The 27,978-nt window shown below is 35.6% G+C and overlaps 1 long non-coding RNA gene across 7 annotated transcripts in view; it reads left to right on the forward strand.

The window, feature by feature from the left end:
* The first annotated feature begins 14,348 nt into the window (after positions 1-14,348).
* LOC129926396 (uncharacterized) overlaps positions 14,349-27,978 on the forward strand; it is a 118,679-nt gene continuing 105,049 nt past the window's right edge. For 2 of the 7 annotated variants that reach the window (XR_008778047.1, XR_008778045.1), the window contains exons 1-5: positions 14,349-18,030; positions 18,145-21,897; positions 24,631-24,780; positions 25,740-25,824; positions 26,400-27,379. This is a non-coding gene — a long non-coding RNA (uncharacterized LOC129926396). The remainder of the gene's footprint in view (positions 18,031-18,144; positions 21,898-24,630; positions 24,781-25,739; positions 25,825-26,399; positions 27,380-27,978) is intronic. The other 5 variants (XR_008778049.1, XR_008778046.1, XR_008778048.1 and 2 more) reach the window with 5 other exon arrangements.

Genomic DNA, 27,978 nt, shown 5'->3' on the forward strand with positions numbered 1-27,978 from the left:
TATTTTGTGTGTGTGTTGGTGTAGATTGAGTTTGTTAAGGATTCATGTTTTTGTGTTCTATTGAATGTGACAAATTTTATTAAAATATTAAAAATCTGTTCTAGTGTTGTTGTTTTTCTTTTATATATATATATATATATATATATACATATATATATATATATATATATATACATATATATATATATATATATATATATATATATATATATATATATATATATATATATATATATATGTGTGTGTGTGTGCGTGCGTGCTTGCGCGTGTGTTTTATATGAAATTATTGAGAGTTAAAAAATACTTAGCTTACCAGGTATCTTATTAATGGCAAAACAATTAATGAGACATATTAATTCCACCACCCCCTACTTTCTCATTCCAGACAGGTGACTAAACTAAGGTAGATTTACCAGTACCAGCATTTTAGTACATTTTAGTTTTGAAAACGATTTTAAGGCGGTAGAGGAGACAAGTGCACGCTGACACAGTACCGCTAAAGCTTTAAATCCATCAATGTGCACATTACTTAGCTAGTCTTTGGTTTGGGTTGGACATAGTTGGCGCATAATTAAACATTAGAGTTGCATTAGAGAATAATCCATTTGGTTTATTGGCTTGACCACATAACAGACGTTGAACTCCTTGAGTTGTTACAGATAAACAGCAACAATTGCGTGGGAGGGTCAACACAAACGTTACAAAGACACCCTTAAGAGTTCTCTCAAGGAGTGTGAGGGAAACGCTAAAGCTCTGGGTCCTTTCTTATTGCCTGAGGCCGTGAGTGTCGTGTTTCATGATATAACGCAATGAGATTGGTAATCAACAAAGAACGTAGATCTAAGATTTAAAAAAAAGGAAGGTGAGAAAAGAAGCAGGCAACCCATGCCATCTATGTGTTCGGCTTTTTTAAAGAAAAAATGGACTTTAAAGCCATCTTCAAAGTCATAGAAAATGGGAAATAATCTCATCTTCAGCTACGAAGGAGGAGCTATATATTTAAGCAAGCTAATCTGCTCATTAACTGATTAGCTATCGGTTACGTTAATGTGCAAAATCGACATTTTTCCTCTAGATATAGGCCTACTGTTTAGGTACCGTTAAGGTTAGGGTTAGGATAGAGTTAGGTTTATCTAGGTATGCAAGCTCCTGCAAATAACTATAAAATAATAATTAAATTTATTAAACGCTGTTAACAAAGCACTATAAACTTTGCAGAGCTGATTATTTTGTGTGTCAAAAGAGTTGAGACAAAGATAATTACAACATAACGTAGCACCTGGACAAGTGGATCCTGGTAGTTGGTGATAAATACGAAATTAGTCGTATTCTAATTCTGTTCTAAAGTTACTGCTCGGTGGTCTGGAAGTTAGACAAGAAAACAGCGCCCACTTTTACAGCGCCAAATACCTATATTGTTCATACCTCACAACCATCAAAGACATACCTCACTTACTAGACGTCCCATTTTTGACCACTGGAGCAATACACCACAGGTGCGTTATATAAGTCACACTCAGACAATACGCCACACACGCACACCAATTACCATTCACACGAGGGGAGGGGAGTCATATATGGAAAATGAAAGAATGTCAAGAAGAGGGGAGGGAAGAGAAAGTGGCGAAAGAAAACTAAGTCTTACTTGGGGGGGGGGGGCAGAAGTTAGCAAGACATCCAGGATGACATAACATCCAGACGATGGCGTATTCGGCTAGCGGGCAGTGTTTCTCAAACTTTTTTGTCTGGCGGCACAGTAAAAAAACTACAAAAATTTCGCGGCACACCACTAAGAGCAACAGTTGTTTTATAATAAAAAGAAAAAAAAAATTTTACCTGTTTTTAAGTATTACATTTAATGTGTAGGGTATGCCTGTTTTTGAGAGCAAATGCGATCTAATCAAGTCTCCAGAGTCACAAACAAACTCGCATTTCATCGTCAATTGTAAGAAGTCTCTCTCTTTTCCTAGACTTAATTTCAGTCAGTGCTGAAAATTCAAACTCACAAAACCATAAAGATGCAAATGGAAGAATTATTTTGATTGCTTTTAAACTGATTGCAGGATATAACTTGTTGATTGAAATCCAAAACATGTCCTGGCTGTTTTCCCCAAAAATTTTACTTTAGAACTGCATCATTTTTTAAATCAATGAGTTGCTCTTCTTCTTCATTTTGTAAGATTTGTAGCTTCATTGTTTCCAAGTGGAGAGCTGACCCATCCATACTCATTACTTCCAACTGTTGGAAAGTAATGCTGCAATGCTGACTGCAGATGTGTCAAAGTGTCCAGAATTTCGGGGCTCATTTCTTTATTTGAAGCACATTCATTGTAAATAGGAAAGCAGTCCTTTCGAGATCTTACTTTGCATCAACGACAATTTTTCACCAAATGACTTCAGTTTTGAGATGCAGTGATGATGGTTTCCGATGGTCCTTTAAGACTTAAATTCAATGAATTTAATTTGTCAAATAAATCAAAGAGAAATGTCACCTTAACCCACCAGATCTCGTCATGAAAAGAAAATCCAAAGTCTTTTTTTTTCAGCCTCCAAGAATGAAATCAGCTCAGCCTTGAGTTGGACGACATGCTATAACACATTTGGTGTGATACATGAGACATTTGTAGTCTGAATCCATTGCTTCACAAAGCTCTGAGAAAAGTCGGGATGCAAGCGGTCGAGATTTGATGAAGTTTACAACTTGAATCACTTGATCCAGAACAGACATCAAATCTTTCGGCCAAGACTTGAAGGCAAGAGCATCTCTGTGGATCATGCAGTGAACAACTAATACATTTGGATTTTCTTGACGCAAAAGAGTGACGAATCCCTTTCTATTTCCCTGCATTGAAGGACAGCCATCGGTGCAAACGCTGACACAGTTTTTCCACTGTAGTTTAAATAGCAAAATGTTTTCATTCACCACTTTGAAAATATCTTCACCTTTGGTCGTAGTTGGTAAGTCTTTGCAAAATAAGAATTTGTTGACACATTTTTCATCCTTTATGAACCGAATAAAAGCTAGCAGCTGGGCTTTGCCGCTAACGTCTGTGGATTCATCAACTTAAAGAAAGAGACCACAGTAGAGAAACTTTATCGTCAATCAAGTCGAAGTGTTCGCAGATTTGATCTTGTAAATCTGACGATAAGTCTGCGCGAGATAGTATCATTGGACAAAGGAAATTTCTTAACTTTTTCGGCAGTATCGGGTCCAAGGATAGTTTCAACAACTATTGCTAAAGCTGGTGCAATGACAGATGCAGCCTCTTGCGTTTCGCTAATAACTGAGCAACCTTATGACTTGCAATCAATCCCTTTTCTGTCAGCGTTAGGTAATTCATAAATTTCTTAGCTTGTTTATTTTGTTGAGCCCTGATGTTTTCGAAGTATTCCTTCGGTTGCGCTTTTACAGCTGGATGTTTTGTTTCCAAGTGTCTCTTCAATTTGCTTGGAACAAGCGGCTCATTCGACAGAGTTGCATTGCAGATAAGACAGAATAGCAATGGAGCATCTTCAGGTCCAGAAGATATAAAACTATATCCGATGTAATCTTCTTCATACCTTCGTTTGGTTCCTTGCTTTTCATTTAATGCTTTCGCAGTTTCATTTTTGCTAACGTATTTCTCCATGGGTAACTTTTTTTTGTTTTGTTATTATTAGCTTACACCTAAACAATTTACATGAAACACATCGCTTATTATTATCGTTACCAATTCAAGAACTGCTTTGCGTTTGCTAAGGCGGCCTACATTTGAGTCATTATAATTATGTATAGTGGAAAATTTCATAACCTGAAGAGCTAACACCCCTTTCCGTCAATATGGAGCGACCCACTACTATTACTGGTCGTTGCAAGTGGGGATGTCATCGCAACGTAAAATAAAAATTTAATAGTAGGCAGACCTGTGTAACGCTGCAAGTGTGGCGTTCTGAAAACTCCCGCGGCACACCTGCAAATCTTCGGCGGCACACTAGTGTGCCGCGGCACACAGTTTGAGAAACATTGCCGCTAGCGGCTCATGGGTGTCCCTTTTTGCTTTAACAGTGATAAGGGGAGGGAAGCTAAAAGACCTCTGTGACCCGAGGCTAAGTCTGCCTTGGTCCTATGAATGGAAAACGGTTGTGTGTATGTACAGTAGATGGACTGGGTGACAAACTCAGCTCTGCTATTAACATATGATTTTATTCTTTCTGACTCACAATCGACTGGTGTCTGGAAATATTTAAGCGCCCAGTAATTTAAGCACCCGGGACCGGGAAATCGGGCACTTTTTTGACAAGGCAGAAAATTAGGCTCTCTTCAATAGAGACTTAATTTCCCGCTCCCAAAGTTTCAACAATTTCTTGAGCCAGTCAGTCAGTTTCAGCGGCGCCTTCACGGTTTCACTGACCTTGGTTACCTAGCCACATTCCTTGACTCTTGAGGCTAGATTAGAGAAGACAGTCATTTTACCTGGGATATTTCTATTAAATGAATAAATATTTATATATGAAATTCTTTTCTATAAGGACATCAGTTGTTTATTGCATGTATCCTCAAGCACATTCTAGATACAATGCAACAAGTCTCATAACACACAACATTACACTAGACTAGTCCACTAGATTTAGGCTTAGATTTAGATCTATGTAAATTCAACATTCATTTTAGCTTTATTGAAAAATGTTACAAGTATTACAAGCTGTCAGCACCTTAAATCTTCATCAAATCATTTAAAATATAACTTCATAGATCTATATAAATAATCCCATCATATATAGGGCAATATAGGCCTAAATCTATTTAAATTCAATTTCTTAAATTTCTATGAAAAAAAAAATAGGTACCTAAATTTACGCTTTATTAATGTCATTCCAATTTTAAATAATAATATTTTACTCCCCCCCCCCCCCATTCCTTTTTTTAAAGTACTACTTCTACTACAATAGTAAATATTCCTATTATTTCTATTTGTTTTATTTTCTCTCTCTTGCAATCCGCTATAAGCTGGCGATATTTATATAGGTCTGTGAGTCGGCTCTACAGCGCTATTAATTCTATTATTTCTATATGTTTTTATTTCCTCTCTCTTCGAGTATGGTTTCAGCTGGCGATATTAAAAATCAACTAGGTTATCTCCCCCTGAAAATAATTTTTTTAGCATCGATTCAACGCTGAGGCATCGCAAAAATCTGGCCAGTGGTTGCCAGGTGCTGCCTAGAGACGTAAATACGCCAGCTAAAAGCGGAAATTACCGAATCGAGTGTTGATGTGAAGGAAGCTTTGTTTACAGAAGAAGGACCGGTTCACGTCATGTGCGCATGCGTGCAAATTTTGTTGTCATAGTTACCAATGTAGCTTTGATAGTGCGCATGCGTAAATATGGCTTAATGCGTGTGTATATGAGGATATAGGAAAAAAAAAGAGGTAGTGACGTATTTTGAAAGTTTATATTTATAGAATGAGAAACCATGCTCATAATCGGAACTAGAAAAGTAGACCTTTGTATCGATACCATCTGTTAGGGATAAGAGCGTACATTAGCTTATCAACTTTAGCTTACAAAATGTTGATTTTTAACCAAAACATCAAAATTTTGCTTATACATCTACTTTTAAAATACAAAATTGATGTATAAAGCGCAGTTTTTTTAGTATTCTGATAGGGAATTCGTTTTCTAGACATTTTAAACTATTAAAATCAATTAATTTTAAAATATCGATATTTTTGACCTAGATCGATGTTTTCTCACTGTGCATCCCCCTTAAATACTCAGAAGTCCGATTTTAAAGATCCATCCCAAAAAAAAAGCACAAGCCGATTTCAAATAGCCACTACAAATAAAAAACAGGTCGATTCAAAACAGAAACTACGAATAATGTTCATATAGAGTCCAAGCAGCGGCTATGAAAAATGCACAAGTCTATTCAATCATATAGAGCACAAGCAGCGGCTATGAAAAATGCACAAGTCTATTCAATCAGCCACCAGCAAAAGAGTAGAAGTTGATTCTAAGTAACCACAAAAAAAAAAAAAACCAACATAGGTCCGAGTCATTACAAAAAAGTCTATTCCGAAAAAGCAATCACAAAAAAAAAAAAATGGATTACAAACAACAATTAATTTAAGAAATTTCTTGATTCGAAGACAAGCCTTATTAAGTCCTTAATTAAGATCATTCGGGAAATACCAAAAATAAAATACAAAAGCTTTAAAGCAAGCCTGCAGATTATCACTATAGGTTGTTCCAAGATTTCGAATCTGTCAACAACTGTTCTTACTAAGCATCTAGGAGGTAAAAAGAACCTGTGCAAGAAATTTCTTTTTAATAGGTGCGACAATGTAAGAGATTTCTGGGTTTTCGAAGACAAGCTTTATAATTTCCTTATTAAGTTGATTGGGAAATATCAAAAATAAAATACATAGCTTTCATAGCAAGCCTACGGTTTTTCGCAAATGGTGGTCCCAACGTTTTGATTCTTTCGAAACCCGTTCTTAGTAAGCATCTAGGAGGTAAAAGAAACCTGTGTACTTAAGAGATATCTTGATTTTCGGAGACAAGCCTTATAATTTCCTTATTAAGTTGTTTTGGAAATACCAATAATAAAATACAAAGCTTTGATAGCAAGCCTGTGGTTTTTCGCAAATTGTGGTCCCAACGTTTTGATTCTATCGAAACCCGTTCTTAGTAAGCATCTAGGAGGTAAAAGAAACCTGTGTACGAAATTTCACTTGAATAGAAGCGACAGTTTAAGAGATATATTGATTTTCGGAGACAAGTCTTATAGTCTCCTAATATTTATTTAAAGTTGATTTGGGAAATACCAATAATAAAATACAAAGCTTTGATAGCAAGCCTGTGGTTTTTCGCAAATTGTGGTCCCAACGTTTTTATTCTATCGAAACCCGTTCTTGGTAAGCATCTAGGAGGTAAAAGGAACCTGTGTACTAAATTTCACTTGAATAGAAGAGACAGTTTAAGAGATATCTTGATTTTTGAAGACAAGTCTTATAATCTCCTAATATTTATTTATAGTTGATTTGGGAAATACCAATAATAAAATACAAAGCTTTGATAGCAAGCCTGTGGTTTTTCGCAAATTGTGGTCCCAACGTTTTGATTCTATCGAAACCCGTTCTTAGTAAGCATCTAGGAGGTAAAAGGAACCTGTGTACTAAATCTCACTTGAATAGAAGCGACAGTTTAAGAGATATCTTGATTTTCAGAGACAAGCCTTATAATTTCCTTATTAAGTTGATTTTGGGAAATACCAATAATAAAATACAAAGCTTTGATAGCAAGCCTGTGGTTTTTCGCAAATTGTGGTCCCAACGTGTTTATTCTATCGAAACCCGTTCTTAGTAAGCATCTAGGAGGTAAAAGGAACATGTGTACTAAATTTCACTTGAATAGAAGCGACAGTTTAAGAGATATCTTGATTTTCGGAGACAAGCCTTATAATTTCCTTATTAAGTTGTTTTGGAAATACCAATAATAAAATACAAAGCTTTGATAGCAAGCCTGTGGTTTTTCGCAAATTGTGGTCCCAACGTTTTTATTCTATCGAAACCCGTTCTTAGTAAGCATCTAGGAGGTAAAAGAAACCTGTGTACGAAATTTCACGTAAATAGAAGCGACAGTTTAAGAGATATCTTGATTTTCGAAGACAAGTCTAATAATCTCCTAATATTTATTTATAGTTGATTTGGGAAATACCAATAATAAAATACAAAGCTTTGATAGCAAGCCTGTGGTTTTTCGCAAATTGTGGTCCCAACGTTTTGATTCTATCGAAACCCGTTCTTAGTAAGCATCTAGGAGGTAAAAGGAACCTGTGTACTAAATCTCACTTGAATAGTAGCGACAGTGTAAGAGATATCTTGATTTTCAGAGACAAGCCTTATAATTTCCTTATTAATTTGATTTGGGAAATACCAATAATAAAATACAAAGCTTTGATAGCAAGCCTGTGGTTTTTCGCAAATTGTGGTCCCAACGTTTTTATTCTATCGAAACCCGTTCTTAGTAAGCATCTAGGAGGTAAAAGGAACCTGTGTACTAAATTTCACTTGAATAGAAGCGACAGTTTAAGAGATATCTTGATTTTCGGAGATAAGCCTTATAATTTCCTTATTAAGTTGTTTTGGAAATACCAATAATAAAATAGAAAGCTTTGATAGCAAGCCTGTGGTTTTTCGCAAATTGTGGTCCCAACGTTTTGATTCTATCGAAACCCGTTCTTAGTAAGCATCTAGGAGATAAAAGGAACCTGTGTACTAGATTTCACTTGAATAGAAGGGACAGTTTAAGAGATATCTTGATTTTAGGAGACAAGCCTTATAATTTCCTTATTAAGTTGATTTGGGAAATACCAATAATAAAATAGAAAGCTTTGATAGCAAGCCTACGGTTTTTCGCAAATTGTGGTCCCAACGTATTTATTCTATCGAAACCCGTTCTTAATAAGCATCTAGGAGGTATAAAGGAACCTGTGTACTAGATTTCACTTGAATAGAAGCGACAGTCTAAGAGATATCTTGATTTTCGGAGACAAGCCTTATAATTTCCTTATTAAGTTGATTTGGGAAATACCAATAATAAAATACAAAGCTTTGATAGCAAGCCTGTGGTTTTTCGCAAATTGTGGTCCCAACGTTTTTATTCTATCGAAACCCGTTCTTAGTAAGCATCTAGGAGGTAAAAGAAACCTGTGTACGAAATTTCACGTAAATAGAAGCGACTGTTTAAGAGATATCTTGATTTTCGAAGACAAGTCTAATAATCTCCTAATATTTATTTATAGTTGATTTGGGAAATACCAATAATAAAATACAAAGCTTTGATAGCAAGCCTGTGGTTTTTCGCAAATTGTGGTCCCAACGTTTTGATTCTATCGAAACCCGTTCTTAGTAAGCATCTAGGAGGTAAAAGGAACCTGTGTACTAAATCTCACTTGAATAGTAGCGACAGTTTAAGAGATATCTTGATTTTCAGAGACAAGCCTTATAATTTCCTTATTAAGTTGATTTGGGAAATACCAATAATAAAATACAAAGCTTTGATAGCAAGCCTGTGGTTTTTCGCAAATTGTGGTCCCAACGTTTTTATTCTATCGAAACCCGTTCTTAGTAAGCATCTAGGAGGTAAAAGGAACCTTTGTACTAAATTTCACTTGAATAGAAACGACAGTTTAAGAGATATCTTGATTTTCGGAGACAAGCCTTATAATTTCCTTATTAAGTTGTTTTGGAAATACCAATAATAAAATACAAAGCTTTGATAGCAAGCCTGTGGTTTTTCGCAAATTGTGGTCTCAACGTTTTGATTCTATCGAAACCCGTTCTTAGTAAGCATCTAGGAGATAAAAGGAACCTATGTACTAGATTTCACTTGAATAGAAGGGACAGTTTAAGAGATATCTTGATTTTAGGAGACAAGCCTTATAATTTCCTTATTAAGTTGATTTGGGAAATACCAATAATAAAATAGAAAGCTTTGATAGCAAGCCTACGGTTTTTCGCAAATTGTGGTCCCAACGTATTTATTCTATCGAAACCCGTTCTTAATAAGCATCTAGGAGGTATAAAGGAACCTGTGTACTAGATTTCACTTGAATAGAAGCGACAGTCTAAGAGATATCTTGATTTTCGGAGACAAGCCTTATAATTTCCTTATTAAGTTGATTTGGGAAATACCAAAAATAAAATACAAAGCTTTGATAGCAAGCCTGTGGTTTTTCGCAAATTGTGGTCCCAACGTTTTTATTCTATCGAAACCCGTTCTTAGTAAGCATCTAGGAGGTAAAAGAAACCTGTGTACGAAATTTCACGTAAATAGAAGCGACAGTTTAAGAGATATCTTGATTTTCGAAGACAAGTCTTATAATCTCCTAATATTTATTTATAGACCTAGTTATTCTAGTATCGTATTATTTCCGACATTTGGATATTTCCGGTATTTGGGTTCCACCCTTATCAGTATAAACAACCATATTGGTTTACGTTCGATTGACGACTGCTGATAAAGTTTTCTGTACACTAAGTGTTGACTTATTATTCAACTTCTAAATCTAGACTATATGTAGGCAAAAAACTTAAAGAGAAATAGACCTTGTAGATTTGTAATTCTAGATCTAGAACTTATAAGACCAAGACTTAGCCGGCACTGGCAGGCTTGGCTGAGAGAGGCCTTATTTCGGGCTATTAATGATCAACTAAACAAATTATCCTTAGTCCTTGCCATAACTGATGCCTCTCAATCAAAACTTAGAAATAATTAGAAAAGTAAAGCCTATCAAAGCTTGCAATACACATGTGATCTAATTCTAGATCTATAGATTTATCTAGATTATCAACAGTTCGCTTTCAGTGGATCTGATTTCACTACTAGATCTATAAGTATAACTACTACAAGTTGTAGTACAAGATCTGATCTAGATCTATAGGAAAGGCCCATCAGCGAAATGGCATACAAAGCGAACACCTCCCGGTATTTTTTATCCATTCTTATTTATTTCAAAAGTAACTGCAGAACTAATAAAATGGTGTTACAAAGACATTTTTCTACATTTCCCACATATTCACTTTTGTTTTCCCTCATAAAATAAAGCGTAGCTAAAGGTCAAAGTTGACATGTATGGAAATTTCATTCTCAAAACATTTCCGGATAAACGAGAATAGTCCGAACTTAAGGCGATTTGCATATTATGCTTCTAAATTGACGAGGAAATAGTTAGCTAGAATAGCTAAGGCTATTCATTCCGTTGAAAAAAAAAATATTATGGGGTGTTCGCTCAAAATGACCTTTTTAACTGAAAACCTATTCAGTGAAACCCCTATTATTTTGACGATAAAACTTCTCTTTTCGATATAAAATCTAAAGCAAACTACAGTCACTTAATTCCAAGAGCGTATTCAAAAGCCATTAATAATAATTTAGTTACTGATATAATCTGTTTTTCTTTTTGTCTTATCTATTGTTATTGTTTGTAAACTGAAATATTAAAATAATAGGCCTATTTTTAACCTTAACCCAACGTCTTCTATTTCGAAGATTAAGGATGAGTGCATCACTACGTGTTTCACATGACTACGCCCAGTTGCGACCAGCATATTTTCCTGCATTTTCTTTCCGTCTAAAATGTTTGACTCGCAGCTCTCCAACAGTCTCTCAGAGGTCATATGCTGGCAGCTACTTTCCTCTATGCCAGTGAGGGTGAAATGACGCTTCAGTTGATCTTAACAGCGCTTATACGGGGGGGGGGGGGGGGGGGGGGACCTCTGTTTTGCCCTCCTCCTTTTTTTTTAACTGTCTGGTTAACCTCTTGTTACTAATTAATGAGATTAATATGTGTATAAATGTTTAAAAGAAGTGCAGAATTCAACGCGAACTATATATTTAGTAATAAATATAAGAGTTACCATATAATATACATTTATAAAATTACAAGATCACTCCTGAGCCTTTCGTCTCCATGCCCGAAACCCAAGCTGTTGTAGATCTGTCTCCATACATCATCAATCCATCGCATTCGGGATCTGCCTTTGGGTCAATCAGCGTGTGTGTGTGGGGGGGATTGAGTTGATGGTGATTAAGTGCACTTAACATAAGTTCTTAAAAAAAATTGTTGCAGTAACGAGAGTTTATGAAATGGAGAGTAGTACGACGTGGAGTAGCCTGTAGGAAGGTGGCGTGATAGAATTTTGTAGTTTCTTTATTTCTTTTAGGAAAAAAAATTGATCGCAAGTTTCGTAGGCTATATAGACATCAGTTCCAAGCAGAGAAAGGAGATGTGGAGCATGAGAAAGTGAAAACAAATTTAGGCTTTATGCGACAAGGAGGACAATAGTTATAATGCTTCATGGAAGAAGTTAGATGATAGAACTAACTGAAGCATAATTTCCTTTATTTTAACATGCTATTTTTAACAGCCTTCGCTCATTATGACTCCCGCGAGAATTGCGTTCGCTGATTAGGTTCGACCCCTACCGCAAGTTGACTTGAATTATAAATTTAATAGCTGATATGGAAAAAAGAGTCAAATTTAATTTTATCGCCCAATAGCTGAGGAGTCCGCAGATGTTTTCATTTTTTTAATAAGTTAAACTATTGCAGAGTTATAAATTCTAAACTAAAAACTGGCACAAAAACATTCATCACATTTTATATTTTTCAGATGAAGATGCATAGCAGGCTTTTTATATTGCTTTTGGAACAGAGCCACATACAGATTAATAAAACCAGCTCTTTTGAGTAACAGGAAGGACTTGAAAACTACATATTAAAAAAAACAAGCAGCAAAGAAGAAAATTTAAGGCAAGTTGTTTTTCTAAATATTTTGATTTATTATTTAAAATTAACTTCATTGTTTCTTTTGTTGTATGCATATTACAGAACAGGCAAATTATGAAAATAATCTTGACTAAAATCTTTCAATCTAGATTAGATTTAGATTTAACTTTTTAGAACTGATTTCCACAGGGGATGGGAATGAGCAGGGTTTAAACCCGGAAACATCGGTAAGTCTGAACAGTCCATCACACAAAATGCATGATCAGGCAGACATCTTGATTTGAATTACTAACTAAGATAGGCCTACTTTATAAAAAAAAAAAACTAGTTCTTGGCGTCCATTGTTATTCAAACAGTTACATAGTTACAAGAATTGATCTTGAAATAAAATATTTTTTTTTAATAAACAAGTTAATTTAAAGACCTTACGATCTATAAGGCAGATGATGTAAAGGTCACCTGTTTCTGTGGACCACGGTTAACGAGGATGTCTTGGCCAGCACAATGAACAACCACCTTACTTTTCCCCAACTAATGTCAAATACCAATTAAACCTGGTTGGACTCAGAGGTATCCCAAAATTCAAAATACCAGTCTTTAACGAGATTCGAACCTGGTACTGCAGGTTTTACTAAGGGCCTCTTTTGAATGAATAGATCTACAATTTTCATACTAATAGATAAGATAATAATAATTAATATACAAACAATACTTCAATTCATTTCTTTTATTTCCACAAATAGATGAATGCATATTATGATTTGAATAAATATATCTATATATTAAATTATATAAATATTTCTCATTGGATAGCTTGGATATAATACAGGTACAAAAAAAAAAATACACTGTCTCACATTTACACATATTTATATATAATTTAATTTAACTACTATAATTATGAATGTACACAAATTATTTTTTTTAACACACATTATTTCAAATATTCTAGGTAAACCAGCCTATGTATTAGCTGATATGTTTAAAATTCATCCCACAACTGCATCTAAGACAGGGGTGGGCAAATTACGACCCGGGGGCCGGATGTGGCCCAGCGGAATGTTTTATGCGGCCTGCTGACACCTACAGCAGACATGCCTATAGTCCCGCATTATGCGGAAACGGCCCGCAAAATCATCAAAAAAGCTCACATGTTCCGCCGTTCCGCATTCACGATTTTTTGTTCCGCCAAGTCTGAATTCCGACACTAAAAAAAAAATTGCCATTTTATCATTATTTATTAATAGTGCGAATTGAAAATACTGAGTGCAAAATAAAATATATATAGGTCTGTGTTTATTGTTTACATTTCATCTACTTCCGGACCCGGTGTGTCCTAAATTTACGAAGAAATGGTTGAAGACTAGATGAGATCTACATCTAGTTCTAGACAATGGCTCTACTACAGTACTCTACTATAACTAGAATTAACTAGATCTAGACTAGATCTATCTGTCTATCTATCATCATCTAGACCTAGACAATCTAGGAATCTAGTCCTAGACTAGGACTAGGCTACTAGATAGGTCTAGGTCACTAGACTTCTAGAAATCTAGATCTACTAGAATCTAGACTAGATTTAGATTAGAATGAATATATTTCAATAGATCTAGATCTAATCTAGTCTAGATTGTTTTTTAGATTTTAGATGATTTGATAGATTATCATACTTTCATAGATCAAATAGATCTGACTATTCTAATTCTAACACTAACTCCTTGAACTGGTTTCTAAGTAATCTAAGAAACTTTCAAAAGGATTTAAAAAAAAAAACGTTATTAAAGATCTAGACCTAAATTAATTAATTAACTTGACTTAGACTTAGACACAGTAAGTCTAAGGCCTAAATAAGCCTTAATAAGGCTATTAGATCTACTTTTCTTATTACATAGTCTAAATTAGTTTCTAGATCTAGAAGTAGGGCTAGCACTAGATAACTAGATCTAGAAGTAGACTCTAGATCTATCTAGAAATAGACTTAGAAGGTGATAGATCTCTAGATTCTAGATTTCTATGTATCATTATGTAAATTTAGTTGTTAATAAGTCTATAATAGACTATAGATTTAGACATAAATATTTAGATCTCTAATATAATTATTATAATCTGTGTTCTTAGACATAGAGGACTTATTAGATATAGATTATAGATCTAGACTAGTACTAGTAGACTCTTAAATTATTTTAGATCTAGAACTATATACAAGATCTAGTGTGACTAGAGTAGAGCCCTAGAATTAGAAAAGGATAGATAATCAAGTAGATCTAGAATAATCTAGACTAGATTTCACTAGATCTAGTCAATAGATTTAGACCTAGTAGTAACAAATAAAAATTGTTTGTTTTTTTAGTTTTTGTTCTTTAGGAGGGTTTTTGGGCCAAAGTCTTGTTCGGGTCTCTTGATTTAGAATGCACCATTGAAGGACATGGTCAGCATTCTCAGGTGATGGGCAAGTTTCTCTAGTCCCGACATTTAACTTCCAGAACATATATTGTCTCATTCAGTGAACAAGCCTTTTCCTTTGTGGAAACTAAACAAGCATTACTACTGGTCGATTTTGACTGACTGTAATTTGACAGCAGTCACAAGGATAGAAACTAGTAAGCTAGTTCCACAGTTCCGGAACATCATGCACGAGTGTAAAAAGTAAAATACTGCACATTAAGTACAACTGTATATTTGTCAGGATATTTTAATGTAAAATGACAACAGCAATTTGAAAAAAAAAATCGTAAAATTGGTTTAAATAATTGCTAACTCTTGTTGTAATTCCTTAACGTGAAGTGTGGGGAAAAAAAAGAAACGTGAATATAATACAGTGTAAATATGAATTAAAAGACACTCTACACAGTTAGCTTAGAGTGTCTCTATAAGTTGTATATAAATATGCGGCCCGCCATTCCCAATTTTTAAAATAATGCGGCCCTCGATACAAAAAGGTTGCCCACCCCTGATCTAAGATATTCATGTACTGTTTTGGATGTTATGTATGTCGACATATCCGATTTGATTTTCTGGCCCAATAAGGAGAGTCTCAGGCCCAAAAAATTTATTTGTACTTATGACAGGAAGATGACAGTAATAAATGACTGTTTTGAAATTTTCATTGAGAGACCTAGCAGCGTTAAAGCACAGGCACAAACCTATTCTTCCTATTAGCACAACACAGTAAAATATCTGATTGGAACTCATTACTTTCAATAAATGAATTAAAAATTATTTATACTAAGCTTTATAGTTTCTTTGGATTTAATAGCCTTTAAATTTTTATTTTTAGAAGTGATGTTGTTCACAAGAGAATCAAATTTAACTTTTTGTTTTTTAATGAGGTGATATCAATCTCAGAAACCTTAGTTGGCAAAACTTTTTTAAGCTCTGGTGGATTTATCCAGTAAGATAACAAGCCTGTAACTGTCTTACTCTCTTTTAGCCTGGTGTTGGCTTCCAGCATAAATAAAGTGTCTGCCACATTTCTTCTTCTTCTTCATCGTTCTCATTGTTATGTTGGAGTGTTCATATGACTAGACCAGTACATGAGATGAACTGCGCAGTGGTTTCCAAATCAGGGAGCTCTCCATATAGTTTTCTTTCTATTGGGGTGATTTGGGGTCAATGTCTTATACGGGCCTCTTGGTAGAGAGAGCAGTTTTGGAGGACGTGGTTGGCATTTTCTGGTGATATTCCACATGGGCAGATTTCACTGGTTCCAATTTTGAGTTTCCGGAACATGTGTTGTCGCATTCCGTTGTGTCCGGTCCTGAGTCGAAAGATTAGACGTTGGTCTTGTCAGGATAGCTTATAGTAAGCGTCATCTTTCTTGTGATTTGGATGGGAGCTCGTCCATTTCTCATTTATTTTATCTACAATTAATTTCTTCATTTCTTCTGGATAGAGTGCAGAGTTTACTTGTGAGTTTGTTCTCCCACTCTTGGCGAGTGTGTCAGCCTTCTCATTTCCTGCTAGTTGTATGTGAGCTGGTATCCATTGAATAACAGTTTTTTTGCTGTTGTTGTTGAGCTTTGTAAGTGCTGTTCTGAGGTTTTTAATATGAGGGGAATCAGAGTTTTGCAAGCTTTGGAGGGTTGTTTTCACGTCTGTTAGAAAGACAATCTGACTGTGAGGGGAACTTGGATGATTTGCTAACATGGTAGCAGCTAGTGCTAGTGCTTCCCTTTCTGCTCTGTGACTGTCAGAGAACTCTCCAGTTGCAATGGATTTTTCTAGTTTTCCTCCATCTGGCCATTCGATAAGTATTCCAGCTCCTCCATTTGTGGTGGCTTTATGGGATGAGCCATCCGTGTAAACTCTGATCCACTGATTGCTAGGGTAATTGGTATGTAGAAAACAGTTCACTATTTCCTTGAGCTCTGTTGGTCTGTAATCAGATTTTCTTTTTATGTTTTCAATATGGTCCCTTATAGTAGGAAGAGGGCTTTCGTCCCAGGGTAGAGATTCATTATAGTGTATTGAGGATTCCAGAGTAATTTTTTCAATTTGCTGTTTCTTTTTTAGGTTTAGAGATTCCTGTATGAAATTGGTCCTTTTGAGATGTTTTTTTGTGCCAGTTTTGTGGATTTTTGTTCTGAGTGGGTGCCTCTCCAAGGTTTCCAATTTAGTGAATTGGGAAAGGATTTTTATTTCTCTTCTTTCATCCAGAGAGATCAGGGCAGCAGTTTCCTCCATAGCTCTTATGGGTGTTGTTTTGATTGCTCCCGTCATTATCCTTTGACCAATATTTTGAACCTTGTCTATTTTTCTTAGGTTGGTTTGGGCTGCTGAGCCCCATGCTGTGGCACCATACAGGTCTTACATAACTGGTATAGGTCTTTTTCAGGATGTTGTGATTAGCTCCCCAATCTGTGCCAGCTAATTTTTTCAAGAGGGATAGTCTCTGGATGCCTTTACTCTGTGTTTTATCTATTTGGTTTTTCCAGGTTAGTCTCGGGTCATAGGTGACTCCAAGATAAGTAGGGCTGTCATTTTTTTTCTAAAGCTTCCAAATTTATGTTAATTTTATTGTTTGTTGTTTTGTTGACAGTGAGAATATGGTATATGTGGTCTTTTTTGTGTTAATGGACATGCCCCAGTCTTTGGACCAATTATTGAGTTTATCAAGAGCATCTTGTAATCGAAATTTCGATGTTCCTACATATTCTTCTGTGCTAATTATGGCAAGGTCATCTGCATACATGCTGCTTTTAACTTTTCTAGGTAGGTTTTGATTTAGATCGTTTATGAATATTAGGAAAAGTGTTGGGGATAGGACTCCTCCTTGGGGGATGCCATTTTTTATACCCACTGTGTGGCTTCTTTGTCCTTGCATGCAAACTAAGGCTTTTCTATTATTTAGGTATTCCTTTATCCAGTTGTACATTCTTTGGGATATGTGATGCTGGATTAGCTTGAGCAAGAGACCTTGTTCTCAGACTTTGTCAAATGCTTTTTCTAAGTCAACCCACACAATTGTTGTTGGTTTCTTTTCTCGAAAGCCATCTTCTATTTCTTGTGTGATGAAGGCAATTTGATCTTCTGTTGATCTGCCTTTTCTAAAGCCAGCCTGGGCTTCAGTGAGTAGGTTATTTGACTCAAGGATCCATGTCTGCCACATGAGTGCAGGACTCACCAAGTCCAACTATACAAGAACAGTGGGCTGATAGAATAATACCATCTTGACTTATTACTATCCAGGGCTGCAGTACATGCTAACCACTGAGAGTGAAGACCTATTAAAAAGAAAAAAAAATTATTTAAAATACCTGTACATATCAAGGCAAAAAAAAGGGAGGAATGGAGAAAGACGGTCGACAAATCTTGCCTGGTGCCCCAACGGTCCAACAGACTAAGGGATAGGTAAAAAGAAGGTAAGGTAAAGGTACATATCAAGACATTGGTCTCATATACATGTAAATACCTTTGAATATCAAGATATTAACTATAATATAACAATATTTATTACTTACCTTTGCTAGTGGTTTAAAAGCCATAACATCTTGAACCCAACCATCTAGGAACTGGTTGTAAGCTGCTAAACTCTTGTAAGCCTGTAGACATTTTCAAAAGTAAAAATAGCAATAACATTTTAATAATAGATGTAGAACTCTTGTAATATAAAGAATTGGTTGGACTTCGAAGCATCCTAAAAATATAGAAATTCAAAACCCTAGTCTACACCAAAAATTCAATTGAGACTAGTGAAGTGCTTCAGCCGCAACAGCCAAAAGGTTTGGGCTAAGGTGTAATTAGCTTCAAATCTTAAAGAGCATTTGAAAGTTGTAAAAGAAACACAGAACTAGTATCAGATCTAGGACCATTAGATTTATCAACAAGTTACTAGTCTTGATGAGCCTAGTCCTAAAATAAACTCTAAAAAGTCTTCAGCCCTAGACTTAGATCTAAACTGGATAGTAAAGTTTTCTTTGGTTTAGATGCTAGATCTGATCTATATAATACTAGTATCTAATAATAAGTAACTATTATCTGTAACTATAGTCCAAATATATCTTGTGCAGAGATGTGTTTAATGAGCGCCTAAAGGCAGTACTGAAAACCTCCCAGATACCCCTCCCCTCCGGTCCACCAATGAGATTGGACCATAGCGCTCTGAGCATACTATAACTATAAGCATGAAAGTAGTGCTACATAAAAGCTAAATTTATTTATCTTATCAAGTGACCTAGAAGTGAAGACTAGATCTAGCTATATCTATTAGATAAAAATTAAGTTTCATATGCTTAAAATATGCAGCAACAGAGAGATGTAGATTTTAGATGTTATCTAGATTTTCTAGATCTATTCTATAGAGTCTAGATGAGATCTAGAATGACCTACTAAGCCTAAGCATTATGTAGGCTAGACTCTAGATCTAGTCACACTCTAATCTGAGACATCATCCAGATTTTGTATATAATATATCTATGATCAATGTAGCCGTAGATCTACATCTAGAATACTAGACCTTGAAGGCTTGAGTAGAGAGTAGATCTCTATCACAATCTATGTAGGCCTACATTATATGTTACAACAATGTTGATCTAGCTCTAGACCAGTGTTTCTCAAACTTTTTTGTCTGCCGGCACAGTAAACAAACTACAAAAATTTCGCGGCACACCACGAAGAGCAACAGATGTTTTATAATAAAAAGAAAAAAAGATTTTGCCTGTTTTTCAGTATTATGTTTAATGTGAATGTTGTGCCTGTTTTTGAGAGCAAATGCAATCTAATCGAGGCTCCAAAGTCGACAAACAAACTCGCATTTCATCGTCTATTGTAAGAAGTCTCTCTCTTTTCTTAGATTTGATTTCAGTCAGTGCTGAAAATCCAAACTCACAAAACCATAAAGATGTAAATGGAAGAATTATTTTGATTGCTTTTAAATTGATTACAGGATATAACTTGTTGATTGAAATCCAAAACACATCCAAGCTTTCTCGGAAAGCTTGACTTAAGAATTGCGTCGTTTTTTAAATCATTGAGCTGCTCTTCTTCTTTAGTTGTAAAATTTGTAGCTTCATTGTTTCCAAATGGAGAGCTGACCCATTTATATTCATTACTTCAAACTGTTAAGAAGTAATGCTGCAATGTTAACTGCAGGTGTTTCAAAGTGTCCAGAATTTCGGGGGTGATTTCTTTATTTGAAGCAGATTCATTGTAAGTAGGAAAGCAGTCCTTTCGTGATTTTACTTTGCCACAAAGACAATCAATTTTAACCAAATGATATTAGTTTTGATGATGCAATGATGATGGTTTCCGATGGTCCTTGAAGACTTCAATTCAATGAATTTAATTTGTCAAATTAATCAGAGAGAAATGTCACCTTAACCCACCAAATCTCGTCATGAATAGAAAATCCAAAGTCTTTTTTTTTTTCAGCCTCCAAGAATGAAATCAGCTCAGCCTTGAGTTGGACGACACCCTTTAACACTTTTCCCCTGGAGAGCCAACGAACGTTGGTGTGATACAGGAGACATTAGTAGTCTGAATCCATTGCTTCACAAAGCTCTGAGGAAAGTCAGAATGCAAGCGGTCGAGATTTGAGGAAGTTTACAACTTCAATCACTTGATCCAGAACAGACATCAAATATTTGAAGGCAAGAGCTTCTCTGTGGATCATGCAGTGAACAACTAATACATTTGGATTTTCTTGACGCACAAGAGTGAAGAATCCCTTTCTATTTCCCTGCATGGAAGGACAGCCATCGGTGCAAACGCTGACACAGTTTGTCTCCACTGTACTTTGAATAACAAAATGGTTTCGTTCACCACTTAAAAATATCTTCGCCTTTGGTCGTAGTTGGTAAGTCTTTGCAAAATAAGAATTTGTTGACACATTTTTCATCCTTTATGAACTGAATAAAAGCTAACAACTGGGCTTTGCACTAATGTCAGTGGATTCATCCACTTGAAGGGACCACAACAGAGACAGTTCATCGTCAGTCATTTCGAAGTGTTCGAAGATTTGATCTTGTAAATCTGACAATAAGTCTTCAATTCTGCGCAAGATAGTACTATTTGACAAAGGAACTTTTTTAACTTTTTCGGCAGCATCGGGTCCAAGGATAGTTTCAACAACTATTGCTAAAGCTGGTGCAATGACTGATTCAGCCTCTGTGTGTTCTTTCTTGCATTTGCTAATAACTGAACAACCTTATAAATTGCAATTAATCCCTTTTCTGAAAGCTTTAGGTAGTTCGTAAGTTTCTTAGCTTGTTTATTTTGTTGAGCCCTGATGTTTTTGAAGTATTCCTTCAGTTGCGCTTTTACAGCTGGATGTTTTGTTTCCAAGTGTCTCTTCAATTTACTTGGAACAAGCGCCTCATTCAACAGAGCTGAATTGCAGATCAGACAGAATGACAATGGAGAATCTTCAGGTCCTGAAGATATGAAACCATATCCGATGTAATCTTCTTTGTACCTTTGTTTGGTTCCATGCTTTTCATTGAACGCTTTCGCAGTTTCATTCTTACCAACGTATTTCTCCATGGATAACAATGATTAAGGCTTAGTAATAATTTGTTATTATTAGCATACACCTACAAAATTTACATGAAACACATCGCTTATTATTATCGTTACCAATTCAAGAACTGCTGAGCGTCTGCTAAGGCGGCCTACATTTGAGTCATTATAATAATATATGTATAGTGGACAACTCCATAACTTGAAGAGCTAACACCCCTTTCCGTCATAATGTAGCGATCCACTACTATTACTGGTCGTTGCAAGCTGGGATGTCGTCACAAGGTAAAATAAAAATTTAATAGTAGGCAAACCTGTGTAACGCTGCACGTGTGGCATTCTGAAAACTCCTCGGCACACCTGCAAATCTTCGGCGGCACACAGTTTGAGAAACACTGCCCTAGACAATAATAAATATTGACTATTCAATCTGATTCTACATTTATGTCAAACAATATTATGAATATAGTATAGATGTCTAGATATGCTAACTTAAATAGTTAGAATATAGATCTAGAATCTAGTCTAGATTAGTTATTAGTAGATCTAGATCTAATCTAGGTCTAACAATAAAATTGATTCAGAATACCTTGAACTCATCCTTTGTGATTGTGTAAGCACTTTCAGTAGAACAAGATTATAAGTGAAGAGATCTGGATAACACACGGAGGTCAGCAAATCATATTCTTTATTACGCTGGCTTGCTTTCAAAGTGTAAAAATTAATATTTGTTTCTGACTATATCATTCTTTGCTCGACTTATCCATGGTAAGTGCCTAAAAGCTTGTGTTGACTGTGCATAGAAACCAGATTTTTACCAACAATATGTCTGCCGTGCCCTGATCACATGACTATGTCTACCAACCTAAAGGTACCTGATGTGATGGGGAAGGTAAAGGCGGCTGGTTGTTGTGCTGACAACCTCATTAACCATGGGCCACAGAAACAGATGACCTTTACATCCTCAGCCCCCTAGATTGTAAGGTCTGAAAGGGGAACTTTACTTTGATTTACTTTAGTGGGAAAAAAAAGTTTCTTCTTCCCTTTTTTATTCATTAAACACTGTTTTCTTTTCACTCAAAGAACTTGTAGGACTACTTTTAGCCTAATCAATTTGATGGAGGCGTGGTGGCTGAGTGGTAAAGCTCTTGACTTCCATACTGGGGGTCCCGGCTATGAATCCTAGTGAAGACTGGGATTTCTAATTTCTGGATCTTTGGGCACCTCTGAGTCCACCCAGCTCTAATGCCCAATCTATGGTTCAACAAATTTAAAGATCTTACATGGCAGTATGAATAAAATTATACTCTATAAAGTCAACTAAAAAAAAAGTGAAATTGTACAAGATATAAAATGGAAATATTAATTTGGAGCAAGTCACAACATTTTGAAATAGAAATGTACCAGCTACAACACGCTAGATGCAGTAGATACCAAATCACAACATTTTGAAATAGAAATGTACCAGCTACAACACACTAGATGCAGTGGATACCAAATCACATCAGTGTAACTGGCAACTCAGATGTAGACTTCTTGGACAACCAGGGAAGGCTAACACCAACCACCTAGCAGGCTGTGAGCTTCCATAAGCAAATTACATTTTGAAAAAGAAATTTACCAGCTACATCACTATAGAACACAGTGCTACATCATATGATTCAGCAGTCAATTCTACAGAAAATAGACAAAGTAAAAAAGTAAAACAAAAACCTAACTCCAAACAATAAAAAAAACAACCTTCAAAGCAATGGAAGAGATCATTTTTTCCCTGGTTTCTCTGGACAAAATAAGAGAAATAATAATCCTTACTCAGTTTACTAAAATGGAAACCTAAGAGAGCTTCCCACTCAAAACTTAAACCCACAAGTCTGGCACTCAAAATTAACTGAAAATACCTCATTTCATACAAGAATCTCAAACAAAGAAACACTGCTTATAAAATATAATTTATGAATTAGTTAAACAGTGCAATGACTCTCTTCCCTGGGACCTAAGCTCTCTTTCTGCTATAACCAAAAAAAAATCTTATCACAATCAGAAAGATCTCAAGGAAGAAATCTAATATACCAATTACCAGTGGGTTAATCATACAGATGGCTCATCTCAAGAATCCACCGGTAACGGAGGAGATGTCTTATGCAATGAATAGCTCAATTGAGAAAGATTATAAAAGTTAATAGCCACTGGTGATCTCTCAGACAGCCACTGAGCAGAAAGGGGAGTATTAGAACCAGCAGCTACCACACTAATCAACCATCCACCTGTGAACAGCCAGATTGTCTTTCTAAGGAATACCAAAAACATTTCTTTCCTATCTTTCAAAAATTCTGATGCCTCCTCTATCAAACAAGTCAAGACAGCTCTTATAAATCTCAACAATAATAGCAAAAAAACTGTTCTCCGATGGATCCCAGGCACACTTTCGTATAGAGGAGATGAACAAGCTGACACTGCCAAAATGGGAGAATAAGTAAGCAGTCTTAAATTCCATGGAAGGTGCAGTGGCTAAGCGGTAAAACACTTGTCTACTGAACTGGGATGCAGGGTTCGAATCCTGGTAAGACTGGGGTTTTTAATTTCACTATCTTTGGGCGCCTCTGAGTCCACCTAGCTCTAATGGGTACCTGACATTAATTGGGGAAAAGTAATGACAGTTGGTCATTCTGCTGGCCACATAACACCCTCGTTAACAGTAGGCCACAGAAACAGATGAGCTTTACATCCTCTGCCCTATAGACCACAAGGTCTGAAAGGGGTACTTTACTTTTTCTTTTCTTAAATTCCACTATATCCAGAAGAGAAAAAGAAAAAGAGAGTAGTATAAACCAAAAATATAACAGTTGTTGCTCAAACATCAGGTTCAAGGATGCATGTTACATTCTATCAGGACACAGTCAATGAATTATTTTTCACCTTTGAATAGGGCACAACATAATGAGTTAACACTTATTCTGGATGTTGAAACCAGTGAAACATGCCTTGTAGAGTTCCTCCAAAGAACATATTGCCTTGTTTTATCGTGAGACCCAAACAAAATACTGGCCCCCAGCAGTCCTTTAGAATAAAAATTGTATGGAAAGCTGCCTGATCTGAAAAGAATGGAGTTCGTCTTCGATATATATATATATATACAGGATGTAATATTTAAGTTAAACTTTTGTCACACAGTCTCATATTTGTTTATATTGACTTTAGTATTCACATTTATTCAAATAAAATAGCTGTATATATTCTACATTTATCCTTAAAATGTTGTGCACTGTTGGCCACTAGTTCAAATGTTTGCTGTGTTAAAGGCTATAACTAGGCCTACTCATGTGGCTCACATTGAGTTAAAATCAGACATTGTAATCTTTTTTGTGTGTGTCTACATCCTCTTATTGTTTATTTGTGTTTTCAGGTGGCGATTTTATTGTTTACCATGGAGTTGTCTACTTTTCAAATTTTACTGACCAAGTTTTTTACAATGACTGATCCATCAGCAGTTTCCGAAGCAGTAACTGATATCTCAAAAAAATATTGCTTTACTGATGGTGTCTGGTCACCTCAGGTAATCTTTCTCTTTTTCTTTTAATATGTAAAGAAAATTATATGTATGTATTTTTTTATATAGAAATGGATACTGTTTGTCTAAGGTGGATACTGTTTGACCATGGTGGATAAAACAGAGCTTGATCTTTGCAGAAGTTGTAGAACACCTTTCCACCATGGGAACCATAAATTTAAATGAAAGTGTTCATTTTTTATCCATGATTCATCTGTCCAAAGATTTGAAGTATCACACTCAATGATCTATTTAAACAAATAAAAAGAACTCTACTGTTTTAACCGCAAATCTTAATGAAATTTGTAAAGACCTTCACATAATCACTGTTGGTTTTTATTATCTTTTTAATATGTTTAATTTGTTGATTTTTACTTGAAAAATGTGTAGTTTTGGATACTGGACAGACAACACACCCACATTCTCATTCTCATTATAAAAAACAAATAATATAATCCATTAGCTTTGTGGAGGTATCAAAATGCCCTATAAAAAGGAACTTGATTCAAGAAACACAAGGAAGGGAAAAGAGAAATCTATTGTAGATAAGTAAGAAGTAATGGGATGGAGTATGCACAGTGGATATTAATAATAAAAAAAAAGTAAACTTTACCTTTCAGACCTTGTGATCTATGGAGCAAATGATTTCAAGGGAATGTTTCTATGGCCAGTGGTTAATGAGCTGGTCGTCATGTGTCCAGCACAATGACTAACCGCCTTAATTTTTCCCACCTAAAATCAGTTACCCATTAGAGTTAGGTGACTGAGGAGTACCCTAAAAATTCAAAATCCCAATCTTCATTGAGGTTCAAACCCAGGACCCCATTGTTTTCCTATGAGGCACACAAATCATTTAGCCGACAAAAAATCAAAATATAGATATAGAAACAAAATGAAAAATGACTGAGCTTTTGGCCCATGACTTTGAAATGCTAATATCTATGTAAACTTGTTTATGTTGGCAGAGGATCAACAGGATTTGTTCATTGAAAGACACTTGAAGGTGTAGGCAGTTAAAGCAAAAGGACTTCTTGCAATGTTTGTTTCAAGGTAATGTTTTATAAACATAACATTTACCATCCTTTTTATTTATGAAAGCAGTAAAAGAGTTTTTTTCTTTTCTGGGGGGGGGGATTTTTTGTGTAATTCTGTTTGTGGTAAAAAAAAATAAAAAATAAAGTTCCCCTTTCCAATCTTATGGTCTATAGGGCAGATGATGTAAAGGTCAGCTGATTCTGTGGCCTATGGCTAACGAGGGTGTCATGTGGCCAACAAAATGACCAACCGCCTTTACTTTTTCCCCAACTAATGTCAGGTACCCATTAGAGCTGGGTCTTCACCAGGATTCATACCCTGGGCCCCCGGTTCAGAAGCTAAGCGCCTTACCACTCAGCCACTGCAACTCCCTGTTTGTGGTAATCAGGCTATTTTAACTTGATAGGCTATAAATATAAGTGTAAAATATTTTTTAATGTGTATAAGATGCATCTCCAGATAAAGGTGCTACAACTGACCAAATTTAAAAAAAAATCATATGTAAAGATAAACTAAATCATGACTAGTGATGTGCCTTTAGAACTGTTTCATGGGAGTAAAACATCTAAAATCATTTTTTTTTCCCGCAGGACCAGACACAACAGAATTCCACAACATATGTATCGGAAGCTCAAAATCAGAAACTGAAATCTGCCCATGTGGAGTGTCACCAGAGAATGTTGACCATCTCCTCCAAAATTGCTCTCTTTACCAAGAGGCTGTACATGACACTGGCCCCAAAACACCCCAATAGAAAGAAAACTATATGGAGAGTTCCCTGATTTGGAAATTACTGCAAAAATAATCTCATATACTGGTCCAGTCATCTGAATGCTCCAATAAAAAAAATGAGAAGGAAGAACAAAGAAGATTGTATGTACCATTTTTGTTTGTTTGAGGATGGGGAGAAAAGTGATCTTAGAATTCAAACACCAAAAGTATGTGTCTTTATGAATTCAATGTAATTGATACTAGGCTTTTTGGGCTGAAAATAAAATGCAGGAAATTTTATTGGAAGTGCAGAAAAAAAAAAGATTTTGTAGCCAAAATAAACAATGTATAGCCTGAGAACAAATCAGGGGGAAGAACCAAGGGTAATGCTAGTATACTATAGAAGTATCTTTTTTTTATGCTTGCAACTTCATTGATGCATAACAGTGTCACAAACTGTTTGTTAATGTGATATGAAACATAATTTTTTTTGTTACACATATAATCACTCTAAAAAAATTATTTCTAAAATAGATAACTGTCTCTAGTAACCTGCTAGTGGACCATGACCAACCTTTTTCTATCTTGCTTTGTATGATATAAACTTTCCTAGTTTTGACTTTAAATTGTCGCTCTGGTCGTGTCAGTTATGCTATAGGCTACTTTTAATTGCATATGTTTGACAAAAATAGTGAAAACAAGAGAACATAACATTTTCTAAAGAAATTTTTAATATTTTGCATTTTTAGGGAAGCAACATGGCTATCGAAAAGCAGAGACCATACAAACCTCATTAGATGAAGAGTTTTATTTTGTTGGTAAAGTCCTTGGTTTTGAGCCATCAGAGAAACATAGAAAGGTAATTTGTCAACATTTCAGATTTATCACTAAGAGTAAAGCAGAAAAGCTTTGATGGGCAGCATCTTTGTTGACCCAGTGATCCATCAAACTTATGGAACAAGTGATTGTGAAGATGTTCATTACAGTGCTTATGTCTGCGAACACTGAATGACTCACATTTTTAGTTCATGCTTTTCAAAATTTGGTGATAAAAGCTGAATTGAAGCCTTCATCTCTGGACAGTAGTCATGCTGTTTATTATTGCCGGCATTATTATTGCCTTTGATTAACACAACTTCCATGCTCCTATAGCAAGCACAGTGCATTCTGGGTCAATATCTTTTGTTGACATGTGGAAGGGGGGGGGGGGAGGTGAGGATATCTGTGAGTCCTTCCTTTAAGCTCTCAGCTAGCACAACTTCCATGCTCCTATAGCAAGCACAGTGCATTCTGGGTCAATATCTTTTGTTTACATATGAGAGGATATGGAGGATATCTGTGAGTCCTTCCTTTAGGTTCTTAGCGAGCCTATAGCAAGCACAGTGCATTCTGGTTCAATATCTTTTGTAAACATAAGTGGGGGGGGAGGGAGGGTATCTGTGAGTCTTTACTTTAGGC

The sequence above is a fragment of the Biomphalaria glabrata genome, chromosome 5 (assembly GCF_947242115.1).
Source record: "Biomphalaria glabrata chromosome 5, xgBioGlab47.1, whole genome shotgun sequence".
Lineage (NCBI taxonomy): Eukaryota > Metazoa > Mollusca > Gastropoda > Planorbidae > Biomphalaria > Biomphalaria glabrata.